This window comes from Wolffia australiana, chromosome 4, assembly GCF_029677425.1.
Source record: "Wolffia australiana isolate 7733 chromosome 4, ASM2967742v1".
NCBI lineage: Eukaryota > Viridiplantae > Streptophyta > Magnoliopsida > Alismatales > Araceae > Wolffia > Wolffia australiana.
Window position 1 is genome coordinate 13,281,480 of NC_135838.1, and position 6,021 is coordinate 13,287,500.

The window sequence follows — 6,021 nt, forward strand, 5'->3', positions numbered from 1 at the left end:
CCAACGGCCCCTAAATAGACTAAAAATAGAATTTGAAGTGAATATCTACGTAATACAATGTGATTTCAAAAAGGTAAATGAATGAATTTTTAACGCAAAATTGAGAAAAGAAACTGAAGATATTGTGCAAGGTTTAGATATGGGCTATAGGGGGAGAAAATTATAGAAAATGGGCGTGGAGAGAGAGAAAATGGTATAAAATAAAGAAAACGCAGGGGAAATGAATGGGAATAATGATGAAACTGTAGATCTCGGTTCCTAAAGTGTTTATGCTCATTTCTTGAGCCCTAATGCCTCTTCCTAAACTTGGGACCTCATATTTCTCTAGGATCAGGCCTTTTTCTATGCAAGAAAAGGATGTGCAAAGGAACAACACTTCAAAACACTTACTTAGACCATGTTGAACAACTAGGATCCGGGAGAACCTTGTCCTACTAGGTAGCCATTGCTAGAGCATGTCCAGCATGTGGTAGATAGAGATATGATGAGAATATGTATACATTGGGCATGATGTAAAATGACCTTCTATTTTGTCCTATTTTCTCTCCTTGACATTCCTTCCTCGTTTCCCATTGGTTAAGTTTCAATTTCTGGAACTCCATTTGAAATTCATGCTCATCATTAAAAGAAAAGTTTGAGAGGATTGTAGATGGATCCAAGACGTAGTCCACACCTCTCTAACTGCTTCTTTGAAGTCCAAAAATCACAATATCTCCTATTTGGCCCAATAGCCAATAAATAGCTCTCCAAAATCACATTTGATGCTCTAGTTCTTTGATCTTTATCCAATTTAATTTTAATAATTTTTTGTACACATAGACCTTGAAAATATTCATCAGTAATAAAAAAACTCCTTGACATAAAACTCAAGAAATGTTAATTAAAGATACCCAAAATACGAATAAAGTGGTATTTATGGTGAAATTTAGATTAAATTAGATAATCTAGTCAAAAACATGATAGATTCAATATTTGACACATTTATGATGTTATCAAGTTACAACAGCCAACTCAAGCTAAACCCTGCCTGATCATAAAGCAGTTAGCAAAAAACAAAGGAAGATTAAAAAAAATAAGGTTTGATGGCTTTAAATGTAAAGATGTAATGAAGATTATTAGAGTGGAAAAAGAAGAGGAGCTCAATGGACTCCCAGCTTTATGATCTTTCATGTACACCTCAAGGTGCATCAGGCCTTTATCATTTTTTACTTTTATTTATTTTTTCTTCTCTCTCTCTCTCAGTATGTGTTGTGTGTTCACAGAGTGTGCTTTGACTTTTCTGTTTCCCTCTAATTACTTTCATTGACTTTTCTCTACCACTATCCTTTTCTCTCTCCCATTGACTCTTCCTACCCAATGCACAGCTCTCCACGTCCCTTCCCTCTCTCTTTTCTCTCTTTCTCTCCCCCTTTTCTCTCTCTACTCATTTATCTCATTTTCCTGCTTGACTTGTCCCTCTCCTTCATTTCCCCACTTCTCACTTTCTCTTCTCGTAAAACCCACATTTATCTCCAGTGTTGCCTCTCCTCTCCCCACTTGTCCCTTAACGGACATCTCATCCCTTAAGATGGCCAATGGCCGCTGGTTTAAGAATATCAGAAAGAGCGAGGACACCTGATAATTATTGAATGAAGTATCTTTTTGGGGTGAAGATCGGGGTTAGGACGGCGATACCGTTGATCTTGCACTTCATCAAGCTTCTCCAATGATCGTACTCGTCTTCTTGCTCAATGTCTTCTCCACCTCTGTTTCTTAGTCACGGCCTTCCCGGTTCTCTTTCTCTCTTCTTTCCTCTTCTTCCTCTCCTCTTTCTCCACCGGTCCATTCTTTCTCTCTCGTATTCTCGTCTCCTTTTTCCATCACCTTCATTCCAGCACACTCCCTCTCATTCTTTCTTTCCCTCCTCGTCCTCGCTTTTTCTCGTAAATTCCGTCACACGCGAAAGGTGGAGACTAGCCGAGTTGAATCTCATTCTTTACCAGCGGGTTGCTAACTCTTGTCATCGTCGCATTATTCTTGGTTTTTCATATGATCATCGTAGTCAGATAAAGTCTGTCTTCATTTTTGAGTTAGTCTACTATTCAGTTCGGTGATTTGTTTGCTAATTTGGCGACGAAATTTTGGAGGATCAAGACTCTAGATTGCACTTTATTTGGGCGACTAAATTATTCTCCCAGTTTATCTTCTTTGAATGCTTAATACAGCTCAGTTTCCTTTATGTATGCAAAGATGGTTAATGAGAGTTTTGGCCTGTTAGATGAAAATGCTATGGAGAATAATTTATTTGAGACATCTTACTAGATAGGGTTTACGGTCCCGGCCCGGTCTGGGTTTTTAGCAAAGACCTATACCTTACCTAAACTTCGGTCCAGTTCCACTCCGTTCTTGTTCGGTCCCGGTCTGGTCTTGGTCGGTCAGGTGGACAAGTCAATGTCAAAGTCAAAGTAGAAAATGTATGTTCATAGTAATGTTAAAGATCCTCTACATCAAGCGGGTGGCCATAGATGGTCAAATACGTGGCGTCTACGCGGAGCTCAATAGAAACCTCTTCGTCGAGTTAGATTTGATGTTTTTTGAATTTTATAAAAAATACTAAATAAATATTAAATAATATACTTCCTGCTCCAATATGATGTGACCCTTGGACCTAAACCTGTTGAACAAACCAGTCCACCCTCAAATGGAGGACCTAAAGTCCCGGTTCGTCCAGTCAAACCGGTCCTCGGTCCTAAATGTCCAACCCTATTAGTAGATGCATCACTGTTGTCCAATCGGTGAAAGTGGGTGCATGCATTTTTTGACAGGACCTATTGAGAACATTACCTATTTTTTGGGCAAGTGATGATTACATTTCAAAAAGTGCCAACTAAGGTATGATTTAAGACCTAAGCTTTCCTCAAGAAAGACTCTATGGGTACACACAAACGGTTCAGTACACTGAATGTATGTTAGTGAGAAACAGATTCCCTGTACCTCACTTATTGTTCCGTTGTCAAATCAGATAATGTGATTACAAGGTCTGCATGATATTTACCTAGAACGGCATACTGCAAGGGAAAGGTTAAGACTTATGGCATTTTTGGGAAAATGCATTAGTTTAAGTTTTGGTGAATATTCATATTTCTTAGATCACTAAGTAGCCTCGTCAAATTTTCTCAAACTTATATGACTATAATTCCAGACATGCAAACATGACCAATTAAGATACCTACATTTACTTAATATTACAAGATCAGGTGATGATGTTTTTATTTGAAAAAAACAGAAATGAATACTTAACCATCTGGTCCAAAGATCAAATCATCTAGAAAACATTCAAGATTTTGGTGACGTGAAAATAAATATGTCCTTCACCATTGACTAAATTTCAGGCCTAACAGGATATTTAAAATTTTTATGTGATTAAATGATTTTAACTCTCTCTATGTTATCTATAAAATAAAATATATCAAATACAAATTATCAAAAAAATATATATTCCCAATAAAAATCAAATCTGTATAATATAGAATAGTGTTTTTCAGTGAAATTGTCTTTGAGAAATCATGCAAGCAGAGCTCAACTAAGGGATATTGAATCATGAAGCTTTTTACAAGTTTTTTTGAGTTTTTGTTCAATACAAACACTATTTCTTATAAAACAACTGAATTTGGAGATACACCAAGGTGGTGTCATTAAAAAAATATCAGGATACCAAATTACTCATTCTTGACTTTAATCTTGCTTTCTAATGTGAATTCAAAGTCTTAAAAATGTTCGAGCTACATGAGTGAATTCAAATGACCCATGGATGTGTGATTGGAATGAAAACCATATAATTACATGAATATTCTGATCACCTCTTCTCATCCCCTCCCCTTCTTTGGTTTATATCAATACCACCACAAAAGTGGGCCAAATGGGTTGTATTATCAAAAATAAGCCTTTTGTGTTCTGTAATGTGGTTGCACAGTGCACCAAAACCTACATGAGATTTTAAATATGCATACCTTCAAGTATGTAATGAATCAAGGAAAGAGATTGGGTGGTTCAGACGGGATCATTGGCTCTTAATTTGCACAGGGAGAAAAATATGTCATGAAGATATTGGACAAACGATTGTGATTTTAAAATGTATTAGCCCTGATAATGAGATTACCAATGAAGTTTTGAAAGATGACCATGCCCTACGTCATTATTAGAGTGTCACATGGATGAGGGAATATATGCATATTAATTTTTATGTACATATTACATAAAAGGGTTGTTAAAGCACTTGTACCTTTTGAGACATGAGTGAGTGACTTAAGTTGAAGATTGGTTTAATTAGAAATGGGACTAATTAATATGTAGGTAACTTATTTCAATATCCAACAAGGAGTTATTGGGATTACAGACTCCTTAACTGTAAATTAACCTAAAGGGTCAAAGGGACAAGATTCTTCATATGTCAGAGGATATACTGACACAATGATGGTTTTTTAAATAAAATATTGTGCATAAAATAATATTAAGACCTAGGGTAGAGGAGGCCATGTAAACATCTACTGAAGAGCCACCCCTGCTCTTTTATTCTTTGAATCCCTCTTTATTCTTCTTTTACCCTTGGTAGACTATGTAAACTTAATGATTCTCTCTCTTTTATCCTTGGAATCCCCTCCCTTATACAAATCAAAGTTATAAGAAGACCAGTAAGGATGTCAAACAGTCTTAATTAAAAAGAAGAAGAGAAGACCAGTATGCCAAGTACTGCAAGGCGCTCAAAGATACCAATCATTTGTGTGGCTACACACAACTCAATAAAAGAATTGAGTTGTGTGTAGTTTCTCTAGGAAAAATCTCTTCAAAAGATATGATTTTGATAGGTTATTATTTTTTTGCAAAATATATTTACACATGTGTCATGGAAGAAACCAATAACGTTTCCCATCTTGGTATGACTACATCACCATAGAGCCTGATGACACCATTAGAGGGAGAGTTCATTTAGGACAGCCTCACTTGGGGCCTGCCAAGGCATAGCCATGTTAGACTGGAAAGTCTCTTGCTTCCATTGTGCTGATTTGCATCCAAAGCAGTCTACACCATGTTAGGCATGGATTGTGCCTGGGGTCTCCCTTGTGTGTCTTTATTTATTTTTGGATCCATGAGCTTCCCCCACGGTTATTAATGTGATAGATGGATTTCATTCTATCATTGACCTTATTAATTTACAAGTTTTTTGGTGTGGGGTAGCCAGTTCATATTTCTATAATTTGGTACCAAAGCTTACTATGGTAATTTTAATGTAAAGTGAATGTATCCCACATTGCTATGTCAAGATGATTTTTGGTTCATGGAAATATCTTATGGAGCAACACACTCGTAGTATCTCAGAAGTTAATCGGACACCCTGAGATACGACCCTAGGACTTAATCCCGTGTGTATAGGTGTCACGCGGTCAAATCTCGAGCTAGGAACAAAGCTCAAATCTGATGTGTGTAGGCCTCAGTTCTTGGAGCAGAACACTGAGCAGCCTTGCTTTGTTACATTGGAAGTCTTCGCAATAGCTTAAAAATGCTTAGAAGGGGTTAGGAACAAAGGTGGGATGAAGCACCGTACAGGAATAGGGTCATAGCATTATATATCAAAGAGGTTACATTGTTGTCATGGACATCACATGAGAGAAGACGAGAGAAGATACAAAAGTAACGAGACGAGGTACCGAGCGCCTTAGTAGTGTCGCTCCTATGAGCACACCCCCTGGCCGTGCCATTACACGCACGCCCCTAGGCCGGGCGCCGTGCGCCCGTGGGTATGATGTTAGGCCATCTGCCCACCCATCCCAGTCTTGATGATCTGCGCGCCACCACCACTCGCGTTGACACTTATCTAAGCGTCCGCATCCGTCTCAGCGCTCTTTGTGTGCCAATGCCTTGGTCTCCTGGCGGAATGTCTCTTGTCATGCACCCCGCACATGCAGTGTACATAGCGCACGCCCCGGCACGAGAGCCTAACCATCTTGAGTCCATTCCAACTATCCCCATCATATAATTGAAATG